The sequence below is a fragment of the Myotis daubentonii genome, chromosome 2 (assembly GCF_963259705.1).
Source record: "Myotis daubentonii chromosome 2, mMyoDau2.1, whole genome shotgun sequence".
NCBI classification, from domain to species: Eukaryota; Metazoa; Chordata; class Mammalia; order Chiroptera; family Vespertilionidae; genus Myotis; species Myotis daubentonii.
This window is the reverse complement of record NC_081841.1, coordinates 100011801-100024806: the sequence shown is the minus strand read 5'-3', so window position 1 is coordinate 100024806 and position 13006 is coordinate 100011801. Positions and strand designations below refer to the sequence as shown.

The window sequence follows — 13006 nt, the reverse complement described above, 5'->3', positions numbered from 1 at the left end:
AGACGGGGCCCAGCAGCCGCTCCGCGCTGTGAGGCCTCGGGGCCCTGCGGTTCCAAGCAGTGCAGAGGAGGCCGGTCTGGCAGATGAGTCAGGTCACTGCAGGGGAGGGCAGTTGGGGGCAATTGAGCTGGTAGGGGAGGGTAGTTGGGGGTAATCGGGCTGGCAGGGGAGCAGTTAGGCATCAATCAGGCAGGCAGGCTGGCAGTTAGGAGCCAGTGGTCCTGGATTGTGAGAGGGATGTCCAAGGGGTCCCAGATGGGAGAGGGTGCAGGCTGGGCTGAGGGACAACTCCCCACCCCCGTGCATGAATTTCGTGCACTTGGGCCTCTAGTATTCTAATAACTATGTATGGTGCCAGGTGGGTACTAGATTTATCTGGGTCATTACCTAAGTTATATAAATGTCTACTCACAGGGTTGTACCCCTAAAACGGATACAATATTGTATATTAACTGTAATTAAAAAATAAAATTATTTAAAAAGAAAAGAATAAAATTTTGATTGTGCTCTTTCTTTAAAAGCCTTGAGTGATTTCTAGCTGTTATAGAAAAAAGTCCAAATTTCTCACTGAAAACTCAGTGTTTTTTTTGTATCACTTTCCGCCTGTCCCCATCCCATACCTATATCCTCATTATATCTAACTTCTCACCAACCAAAAAACTAGTGCTTTTTCCAGTTCATGCCTTTGCACATGTGGTTTCTGTTACCTGGAATGTTTCTTTACTCCATTATTCATGTGGTGAACTTTTGTTCATCCTTCAAGACCTATTTTAAAATGCTATCTCTTTTCTAGGAAGCTTTCCTGAACTGTGTTGGAAATTATCATTCTTACCTCTGGGATCTCCTAGCATTTAATTTAACCCCTGCTTTGTTAATTTGGCACTGTTTTTAATCTGCGAAAAAAGTTTATTTAATCTTTTACCCACAACTATTTACTGAGGATCTACAGTGTACAAGTAGTGCCTGCGGTTTTTGTTTTGTTTTTAAATATGGTATACTTCACGAATTTGCGTGTCATCCTTGTGCAGGGGCCATGCTATTCTCCTCTGTATCATTCCAATTTTAGTATATGTGCTGCTGAAGCAATCACTCTGCATTTTGATTACAATCCTTTCTATGAAAATAAAACAGGCATTGCTTCAACTCCGCGGATGCAGAACACTGCACTCACCCATCACGACTGCATAGTGTCATGGTGTAGAATTAGGACTCAGACCCCGCTGCTCCACTTCCTGTTCCTTCCTTGACAATTCTTCCTGACCATCACCTTCATCTTCTCAACTCATGGAAAGGGCAAGAAGTGACTTAGGACCCAGGGAACATACTTCCTGTTCACTCTGTCTGCTTCATATCCTCTCTGAGAGTATCTCTGAGACGATATTCTTGGTTTGCGCTAGGTGGGGTGATTACAGTGTGCCTGAATGGCTGGTACCTCCAGAGGCCCTCCTCTTGCCTTCCCTTCAAACACAGCCTCTGAGTGTCACCTCAGATTGGTGGTGGTGACAATTCTGAGTTCAAAGGGCTGTGTCCTTCATCTGCCAGGAATGCTGGTCCCAAGGCTTGGAGAGGTAGGGGGATCAAGGAGTGCTGTCAGAGGACTCCCATCCCAAACAGTGCCCTGAAGAGATACCTCCTGGCTCAGTCAGTGGACCAGGTTCTCAGCTTCTGAAACAGAAGAGTAGAGTGTCCATATCCTCACAGGTGACCTGCATTGTCTTCTATCTGATGGCAGCCGTGATATTAATCTCTCTATTCCCAAAGCTTGTGTTCAATAAATGAATGTTCACAGAGAGAAAATGGGTCAATTTATTACAAGAGCTTCGGGGGCTTTCTTTGTTTTCCTTTCTTTTTGAATAATGTAAGAACTGGGCAAATTTCCTAGTGGTGAACCCATTGCTCAAGTGGTGTTTCCCAGGCCTGGTGCAGAAGCCAGGCACAGACACCTTGGGTTCCAGCCCACACCCCTGGCTTCCTCTCCTTTCTTTGCTTTGACCCATGTGCGGGTGAAGGGGATCCAGCGACCTTGAGGTCTATAGTAGTACACTACAAAGGTTGCCCTGACCTTCCCTGCCTCAGAGAGGGTCAGGAGGCAGAATGTTAGATGTGGTCCAAAGGACAAACCTAATTTACTACTTTCTATCTGAGGACATATATTGAGTGAATTAACCCCTTTGAGTTTCAATTTTATTCTCTGTTGAAGGGGACAATAATTCCTTTAGAATTGCAGAATGTGGGACTCAGGGAGTACCTGATGCCAGTCCGTTGGGACTATTTCTCTAACTTCTGCCCAATAGTACCATGAGCACAGCCAGTAATTGGTAGTGTGATTGATGTACCAGTATATGCCCGTCTTTCCCATCATCAACCCTTCTCTGTTTTTGAACCCTCTGGACAGCGCTCAGTTAATGCTTGTTGAGTGGATAAATGAACATGAGAAGAAAGAGAGAAGGAATATACAAAGTACACTACAGCCTACAGGGCCTAGAATGTATTTTGTTCTGCCCTGTTGATGAGGTTTTCAAATTCTATGTTGAATTCCAAATATTTAGAAGTCACTTTTTAAAAGGTGAGTATTAAACCTGTGGGTTTGATTTCGTGACCTAGAGAAAGAGGGGCCTTGGAAGACCCTGAGAGAAATAGCCTTTATAGAGGGTGTGTGTGTGTCTCCCTTGTCCAGGAAGGGGGTGTGGTTCTAAGAGAAGCTGCCCAAACTTGGGGAATGGGTGGGAGATAGGAGAAGAGAAGTGATTGAGACCTAAGCCATACTCTTAGATGTTGAGTTTGGCCCAAGAGATGGCCCTGCATGGGAACCAGGAGGACTGCTTGAAGGGAAAGCCTGTGCCAGTGCTCATGGTGATATTTGGTATAGAAGTTGTTGGTTGTTACAGCATGTGGCCCACCTCAGGCCAATCGCTGCTCTCTTGCTGGGTCACCCTCATGGTATTTCTGGGGATCATGCACTGTGTGAGTTGCAGTAGACACTCCCTTACCTGGTTCTGGAATTCACTTGCAGGATTGCTTTTTATTCTAAAAAGTCCCCTTAAAAATCTGCATAGAGAGTTTGGTGGGGAAAGAAGCAGAGATTTTAAAAACACACACTCAAAAAAAACTTACTCGGAAGTAAGGGCAAGTCTCCATGGAATTCACCACATTGTCTTTGGCTAATAAAAATAAAGTTCCTACAGAGTGAAACAAGAGGCCACAGGAGCACCTAGAAGTCACGATTTTGCAAAAAGAGACGAAGCTGCCTGCAATGTTCCAGCAAAATGCTTCCTGCTTTGACATCTCCATAAAATACAAGTTTATCTGCAAAGAATGTCTGCAGGGAATCAGTGTGTCCATTAATTTTTAAAAATATATTTTTATTGATTTCAGAGAGGAAGGGAGAGGGAGAGAGAGATAGAAACATCAATGATGAGGGAGAATCATTGATCGCCTGCCTCCTGCACGCCCCACACTGGGGATCGAGCCTGCAACCTGGGCATGTGCCCTGGTTGGGAAGCAACCATGACCTTCTGGTTCATAGGTCAATGCTCAGCCACTGAGCCATGCCAGCCAGGCAGTGTTTCCATTATTAACATCTCAAACACCAACGGCAAATAGTAACGTGGGAGTTCTAAATTGCTGAGCTATATCATATAAGAAAGAAGCAATTTAAAAAAACACAAAAAAAACCCAGCATGGTGTAACTTAAAGGAAAAATCTAGTCCAACTCTCTTATTTTCAGGTGAAAGGCCCCATCACTAGTTCCAGAGCCCATTAGTTGCAGAGTTGGGTTTTGAATCCTTAGTTTGGACTTTTTCTGCTATGCTATTGCTTTCCCTGAAGAAGCTAGCTGGAAAATTATCTATTTTGTGATTTCTAAATATATATCTAGACATTCCCATAAGCCCGTGGCTTTCTAAGTTTTGCTTACAAAGAGCACTTAATAAATGTTGCTGAAATAACATCATCAGCATTTATAGAAACAGCCTGTCCGGACCTGAAAGAATTAAGCCTGACATAGGACTTGTGCTATTGGGAGAGTTCATCTGGAGCATTGAACTGAAAGTGGAAAACTTTCCCGAGGAGCGGGTGAGGCCAAGTGATGTCATCAGGCAGCTGAAAGACAAATGCCTCCTGGGCTACAGGGGCCGGTGCTCAGTCCTGCTGCAGAGATGGCAGGAAGTGGGTTGAGCAGTGGGCAGTTGCCCTAAGCAAGACAGAGCTGGGGCCGCAGGGTGGCAGCTCATCTATGACAAAGAATGCAGGTGACATCTGCGATGACACGGGCCTGGTGTCATGCCCCACATGCTGAGATTGCTCAGGGATGCAGCGAGCACTAATGGCATTGGATTGAAATGCAGAGCCCGCCAAGCCTGACCCAGTAATGAAGGCATGAAGGCCAACAAGGAAGAGCTAAGCAAAAAGCTGCGAACTCTTAAGGAAAATGAGAGCAATGGTGCCACATGCGAACGGCAGTGCTGGGTTTTCTAGAAGACAGATGAGGCTCTCATTTGGAGCATCGGCAAAACAGAGGCACAGAAATAAAAATAACTCACAGAAGACCTGATTTTGCAATAAAAATATGTAAAAAGGCTGTTTTGATTTCAGCACATGCGTACTTTGTGTCTTGTGTGGTTGGGGAATTTGTCCCTCTATGTTTTCAGTGCTTAGGGCCTGTAAGACTTTAACATGTGCCTGGCTGAGGGCTTCCAGCAAGAGAAGGCTTTAGGCTTCTGAGGGACTCAGAGGGACTGCCCTGCCACCTCTCATCCTGCACTGAATTAAACTGAAACAATGCCCCAGTTTTGGCCAGGACTCACTGTCCCTGTTTTTTCATACCTGTCTCCCCTTTCTCTAGCCTGAAAGCTCATGGTCATGGCTCAGAAGGAAGGGTTTGACCATGTGCTTTGCCTCATGTTTTCCTTTCCATGGCTTTCTATGGTGTTGGGAAGGTTTGGGGCACCTTCCCCTGTCACGAACAGAGCAGGACAGATAGGGAGGTTGTGGCCCCGCCCCCTGTCACACACAGAGCCGCAGGGCGATCAGGGGGTTTGGGCGCTGCTCCCTGTCACCCTGATCCCGGTGCCGTGAGGCCTCGTGGCTCCAGGATAGAGGCCTGGTGCACGGGTGGGGGCTGGCTGGTTTGCCCTGAAGGGTGTCCTGGATCAGGGTGGGGGTCCCCACTCGGGTGCCTGGCCAGCCTGGATGAGGGGATGATGGCTGTTTGCAGCTGGTCACACCCCCTTCAGGGTGGGGGTCCCCACTGGGGTGCCTGGCCAGTCTGGGTGAGGGGGTGAGGGCTGTTTTCAGGCTGGTGGGTGACTGAAGCTCCCAACCCCTCCTTTTTTTCTTTTTTTTTCTTTTTTATTCTGGGCCAGCTTTAGCTTTGAGGCTTGGCTCCAGCTCTTAGGCCTCCTCTGCTGAAAGCAGGTATCTGGTTTGTTTGGGTTCTATAATCAAAACACTGTATCACCTCCAGCTCTAAGATCCTGGCTGGCTGAAAGCGGGTTTCTGGAGTTTGTTTAGCTTCTATATTTGTTACAATGTTTCAAACTGCAAGCTCAGAGGCCGGCAAGGCAGGCAGGGAACGTTGGAGTCCTCCATCACTGAAGCAAGCAAGCCTCATGTTAGCTTCCAGCTGCCTGGCTGTCGGCCCCCATCTTGGCTGGCAGTTAATTTGCATATTGCCCTGATTAGCCAATGGGAAGGGTAGCGGTCGTACGCTAATTACCATGTTTCTCTTTTATTAGATAGGATATATCTCCCCTAATTGCAGGATATGTTTTTAAATTATTATTATTGATTTTAGAGAGAGAAACATTGATGTGAGAAACATTGATGGGTTGCCTCCTGTACAGCCCCAACGGGGATAAAACCCACAACCTAGGTATGTGCCATGACCTAGAATCAAACCTGCAACTTTTTGGTGTATGAGACAACACTCCAACCAACTGAGCCACCCAGCCACTGTTGGTGTCTTATCTCTTCATCTCTCACTGCTTTAATTCACCTTCATACAGATTGTTCCCAAATACCATCTGTAGTCTGACCCTTCATATCCAAATATCTGGTGATCAATTCCATTTATATCTTCCAGTCACTTTAAATCATTATGTTTTAAAGTGAATGTGCCATCTTCTCCATCGAACTAGCTCTGCTCACATCTCTGTTTTCATCACAGGCAACCCCATTTCCTAGTCTTCTAGGTTTAGAGCCATAGTTTTTTGCCCTACAGATTCTTCCTTCCATTGTCTTCTCACATCTGTGTTTTCTTTTCTACAAACAAAATTGCCTAAAAACTCAGCCCTCACATTAGTTCATGTCCAGCAAAGAACAGCATTAGTCAATAAATGTCTGTTGGGAGAAACAATGAAGAGTCTGGGTTCTGTAAGCCTTCGGTAGATGATAAGTACCTGGGAGGCAGGGACAATGCCTCCATTACCCACGGTGTCCCGCAACGGGACTGGCACAGAGTGATCCCTCTGAGCAGGCGGACAGAATGCGAGTTAGAAGGCAAAGACGTTGAAAGACTCCTACCTAGTCTTCCTTCCAGCCTCTGCCTGCTAATCCAGCCTATTAAACTTGCATAAATATTTTATATTTTAGGTTTCTCCCTTCTTCAAAAATTTCAGTTTTCCAAGGGAAACTTCTGTTGTGTGTCATTCAAGGACTAATGTCTTTGGGTTTAAGTCAGAGGAGAAAGGAGCAAGTGTGTGCTCTTTGTGCACTATGTACGTGTGTGTGGTTGGAATTAGGGTGAGACCAGATGGCATGAGGAGATGGAATGAGGATAGAGATAAACTTTGCCATCCCATATACTTTCCCCCTTGGAACACAGGTCATTGGGGATCTGAACCTTGAGAATGATGACTTGATTGATCAAGAAGCGTTTCTCTGTTTATTTCCAGGTCAAGTTCTTTCTTGTGCAACCTCCTATGATGGGGTTTACACCCAGTACTTACCTTGTTGGAGGACCTGCTATTAGTAATGGCTGAGGCTTTACAAGGTGGATTGGTGACTATGGGCTGGGCCTCTGAGAATGTGTCGTGTGTTGTCACTGAGTTAAGAGGCGCCAAAGAGAAGAGAGGGACAGTCATTTGAGCACTGGAGCAGGCATAGAGTGCTTTACCTGGTGAGTGCTCCTGGAGTGGACTCTGAACCTGCACAGAAGAAGGAAGACAAAGCACCACTGACAATGACTATGACGATGAGGATGATAATGATGATGATGATTTTGACAACAGAACCCTATCAAGCAATTCGACATCATGAGAACTGCCGTAGATGATCAATACTCCAATCCTGTAATTACCAGGCTGCCTTCATGCTGGGTGTCCAAGCAGCACTGAGGCACAGAGCATGTTCCCCCTTGTGGTGGATGGGTGGTGGTGAATTATTCCAGCTACTGTACATGGAAACAGAAGCAGAGGCAGGCCGGGGGGCCTGGGGAAATGGTTTTCTTGGCTCTGACCCTATTAATGATTTAAATGACCAAAGGGAAAGTGAAAGATAGAATGGAGTTTTTATATCAAGATGTTTCTACTCATTACCTGCTTGCAGTCATTTATAAGACAGAGCAGAAATGATGTCTTCCATTCTATAATCAGTCCTTTATGTTTTACCTTTCACTTCCTTTCCTTTCATTTCATTTCCAGAAGCCAAGTGTCCCTCCCTGCCCCCCCTCCCCCAACACACCTGGAGAACAAATGTAACAGTATTGACTTTTTCAATAATTTGAGTTTTAAAACCATCTCGTCAATATTGTGGAGACTGGAACCTCCAGGAGATGGCAGCACTAAAACATTATCACCCCATAGTCACAGACTGTGAGGAGCAAACATTCACATTTTGAGCAAACACATGCTTCTTATTAGAACTTGTATTATTACTCACCAGCAGTAAAAATATTCACTAAATGTAGAATAGTAATAACAGAATGAGCCTTTCATTCAATATTTGGATCATAAAATGAGAGAAATAGGGGAAACCATTTCCCCCCAACCTCTAATCCAAGTGCTGTGTGTTTATATCCCAGTTTCCAGAAAATAATTACTGCACATGCTGTTGAAATTCATTGCTTCAACAAGGAATAATATCTATTTCTTGGAAATTTGTTTTTGCTCCAAGAACTGGAAAACTGAAATTTTAGAAATCTCTTATCTAATGTAGACTTTTGGTAAGAGGGCTTCTCAATATTTGAGGTGTCTCAAAAAGGGCACCAATTTTTTTCTCAGACAAGGGAAGATTGAATTTAGTTGTTTTAGTGATAGTTCAAAAGTTAATTTTATTCCTAGAAAGACTTCATCTAGATGGATTGCTACTCTTCTTGTCAATATAAATAGGCTGAAGTATCAACCTAATCCTATATAATAAAGAGGAATATGCTAATTGACCTTCATGCCATCGCAAATGATGATGGCACCCACAACCAATAAGGAGGAAATATTCTGATTGACTGCCCCACCCTCAGAGATGGCAGTGCCCACAGCCACAAGATGGCCGGCAGAGGAGGGCAGTTGGGGTCAACCGGGCCAGCAGGAAAGGCAGTTGGGGGTGATCGGGCCAGCAGGGGAGCAGTTAGGTGTCGATCAGGCTGACAGGGGAGTGGTTAGGGGGTGATCAGGCTGTCAGGCAGAGTGGTTAGGGACAATCAGGCAGGCAGGCAGGTGAGTGGTTGGGAGCCAGCAGTCCCGGATTGTGAGAGGGATGTCTGACATCCCCCAAGGGGTCCCAGATTGGAGAGAGTGCAGACTGGGCTGAGGGACACCCTCCTCCAGTGCACAAATTTCGTGCACTGGGCCTCTAGTTACTATTGAAAAAGAAATGCAAAGCTTCTTTTTAAAAATTTTCCCCAGCTTTATTGAGATATAATTGACATACGATGTTTTAAGGTGCACAACTTGATACACTTACATATTGCAAAGTGATCACCACCATTGCAGTTAGCTAGCACCTCCATCCCTTCTCATAATTTCCATTTCTCTTTTGTGGTGAGAACTTTTAAGATCTACTCTCTTAACAACAACTTATGTATATAATACAGTATTGTTAACTATAGTCACCATGTCAGTCACCATGCTGTACATTAGATCCTAAAACATTTTTTTTCTTTTTTTAATTTCTTTTTCATTTTTTTTTGATCCTAAAACTTTTTAATCTTATAGCTGGAAGTTTGTATGCTTGACCAACATCTCCCCATTTCCCCCACTGCCAAGCCCAAATTTCTTAAGTAATATGTCTATATAAGTATGTATATATGTAAATGTGTATAGTTTTCTACTTTAAGAATATTTAAGAGATATATTACCTGTCATAAATCTATGATATATAGATATAGATCACAATTCACATAATGAAAAGGTTCTTTTAAGCTTAATTTCATTTTTATGAAGACTGTAGATGACTTGTACTTGAGAGGTCTGTTTGAGCTAAGTGGTATTGTTAAAAGCAAGCCAGTCTATGTCTAGCCATTTGTAGCTGGCAAATCCTAAAACTGATTGTGAAACACAGGGCACCTTGCCTTGTAGATTGTCCAGTGATGGAAAGTGCATTTGGGATTAATGCCAGTTCATTTGGGTGAACCTGAAATTCCTTTGAGGGCCATAGTGCAGAGCATCAGTTGTTCTGAGAATGGAATATGCTGATTCTTACCGTCAATCCTCTGCTAATTTGTTCTCATACAACTAAGAAAAATTGTTTTTGCATTTCTTTCAACTCAGTTGCAGAGAACCCAAGTCCGAGTCCCACCAGCAGAACTGCTGGGCATCATGCTTAAATGACACACAGGAGAAAAGGGATGACACCAGGTCTAGGAGCTTTAGCCAAGCTCCCGTTCAATCTTTGCCTCATTTTTATTGTCTGTGAAACCAGGGCCGTGGATGACATGGCTTCTAAGGGCTCTTTCAATTATAACATTTCAGTGTTTCTTTTTCTGGAGGTATTGGGAGAGGATTAAGGATTTACCCCTGCCCCTTACTTCTGCCCCACTCTGCCAGAAGTAAGAGAGAACATTCTCTTTGTTTCAGCACAGTCAGATAAGCCAGCTAAAGAGACATCACACCAAGGAAACCAGTACTTCCACTGGCTCTCTGAAACCTAAGTTCTTGCTTTTAACATACAGCTTTTACCACTAGCTTCATAAATCTCAGATACCTACGAAGGTAAATATTGTGTTTTCTGTGACTATATTCAGAAAAGCAATTCTCTATATCTGTGTGTATTGCTCCTGGCAGGATGCCAGTGTCAGCTCATTCCTGTGTAATTAATCTGTGACATCTTAGTTTCAAGACTTAGCCAAAGTCATTACTAATAGCTTTTAGATGACAGATTTGGAATTTTATTCTCTTGTCCTTCAGTGGGAAAATTAGGACAGAACTGTGATGGTGGATTTTGATGCCTTTATGGTAATTCTGGGAGAGCTTAAAACAATATTAAGACAAAAAGTTGGAATATGTATATGTATTATTTTAGATTTGTTTAATGAACACAGATTGATTGAATTTGTTTGGGAGATAAAGTGATTTCTTTTTTATTGCTGTCAAATTCCATTAAACTGAGGATCGTGTATAAAAGCACCAAATCAATGCATGGACCACAATCACTCAACAACCATTAATACCATTTGTATAGAATGTACTTGAAGGCTGATTATTTAAGTAATCCCAGGAATATCTAGATTATTTACATGATAACAGCACACATTAGGAGACTAAAAACAGATGGTATTAAATAAATGTTGGCTGGTTTCACTCAGGATTTTCTTAAACTAATGTCTAATGAGGCCTGATACCCTTGAAGACGAATCATCCTACGGGAACATGAAAGTGGCCCACACAGCCCATTTTACTATATCTGGTCTGCTTTCCTTTAATTTCAGGTATAAGAGCTCAAAGACCAATGTCTTCAGCAGTTTAAGTCTTAGAGTTGTTTTTGGAAACTTTAAAAGTCAAGGGAAATATTGCATAGGTACTAAGTGTTCATTAGATTTGCTAACATCATGAGGTCTTTGGAGGAAATAAAATGTGTTTTACTACTGCAAGAGATGGTCATATCTCAGTAGTTAGGAAAACTAGATAATAGTTGTTTTATTTTCACAGGAAGTTCTGCACCAAAAGAGTGTTATCTACTTGATTGATAGCTGACATGTCTCTTGATAATTTCCAAATAGCGAGGTCTCAGTATTTGTGAGGTGGTTGAAGAGACGGTGAAGATGCACTATTCATTCTCAAGGTGACTCAAAGTGGAAACAATAGAAATAGAAATGCTGGGCACAGAGATCCTGGTACTTGGGTGCCTGTTGATTATGACAGATGCAAATTCAATAAACATTTAACAAAGAGTATTTATTTGAATAAGAAAACAAATGCCTTTTTGTTTGTGAGATTGTTCAAATTAATGTCAAGGGAATGTAAGTAATATTCTCGTCTATAGCTTATAGTTACTTCTAGTGAGTCGTTTTTACTCTTTGGGGTATCAATACTGAATGGCTTTATTTTCCCAGTAACAGCCAGTAGCTGTTCTCTTCTCTCTGAGAGGAAACTTGCTTAAGTAGTTGAATTATATAACCCTTTAGCATTTTCAGTTATTAGAATAACATTGTTCTACAAATAGCTAGTTTTGTTTATTTTTTTAAAAACCACATATTAATTTTTTTGTTTAGGAAAACTTTACACAGTGTGATGCATGTATCTTAAGTTCAGGATTCAATGACTTTCAACAAATGTATATATCAGTGTAGGATGCAGGATAAATACACAAAAATGAATTGTATTTCTATATACCAGCAATCAGCTACAAATGAAATTAAGAAAACAATTCCTTTTACAATAGTATAAGAAAGAACAATATATATAGGAATAAATTTACAAACAGTGCAAGACTTATACACTGAAAACTACAAAACATTGTGAAAAGAATTTAAAGAAGACCTAAATAAAAGAAAAACATTTCATGTTAATGGATTGGATGACTTAGCATTGTCAAATGGCAATATTCCACAAATTGACCTACAGATTTAACATGACTCCTTTCAAAATCCCAGCTGCTTTTTTTGCAGAAATTGATCATGTAGAAAACGATCCCAAAATTTAAATAGAAATGCAATGGACCCTCAATAGTCAAAAAATCTTGAAAGAGAACAAAGTTGGAGGACTCACACTTCCCAATTTCAAAACTTACTTTAAACTTCCAATAATTAAGACAATATAGGGCAGGACATCAAAATTACAACTAAACTACAGAACAACCATCATTCAGAATGGCCTGAATCTGATCTGGATGAATGGAAGTCCTACAACTAGGGATTTAGAGAAGAAGCCACATGGAGACTGGTAGGAGGGGTGGAGACATAGAACGGGCTGTCCTATACCCACATGTGGTGGATAAAAATTGGGAGGGTTATCTCAGCTGTGAAGGTACCCCCTGAGGAACAAGGGGTCCCAGCCCCACACTAGGCCTCCCAGCCCAGGATTCCAGAGCCAGGAAGAGAAGTCCCCGTAACTTCTGACTGTAAAAACCAGTGGGGATTGTGTCTGAGTGAGACAGAGGGCTGTTGGAGTCCCAGGCATTCCTCCTAAAGGGCCTGTGCACAGACTTACTCAGACTTATTTCCTCAAGCTCCAGGGCTGGGGCAGCAGTTTGAAAGGGTTCAGGGACATACTGCGAGGAACTGAATTGTCTGGCATCAGGGCAAGAACTGGGGGCAGCTTTCTCCCAGACAGAAGTGCTGGCAGAGGCCATTGTTCCTTTTCTGAGATTGATACCCCCATAGAGTCAGCAGGTGAGCACCATATCTGACTTTCTATCCTGATTAAACCTGGGCCCAGTTGCCCTATTTTCCTCAAGATTGAGGAATATTACAAAAGAAATGGGTGTGTATGTTGATAATAACCATTATGGCATGTGTGAGGTGATACCTCATAGTCCTTTTAATTTGCATCTCTGATTATTAGTGACTTTGAGCATTTTTTCATATGTCTCTTGGCCACCTGTATGTCTTCTTTGGAGAAGTGTCTATTTAGGT

The 13006-nt window shown here is 42.7% G+C and overlaps 1 non-coding gene across 1 annotated transcript; it reads right to left on the bottom strand.

Moving 5' to 3' along the window:
* Positions 1-983: 983 nt before the first annotated feature.
* On the bottom strand, positions 984-1090 carry LOC132228879 (U6 spliceosomal RNA). The gene has a single exon (XR_009451489.1). It is a non-coding gene; the product is annotated as a U6 spliceosomal RNA (small nuclear RNA).
* Between the last annotated feature and the right edge of the window lie 11916 nt (positions 1091-13006).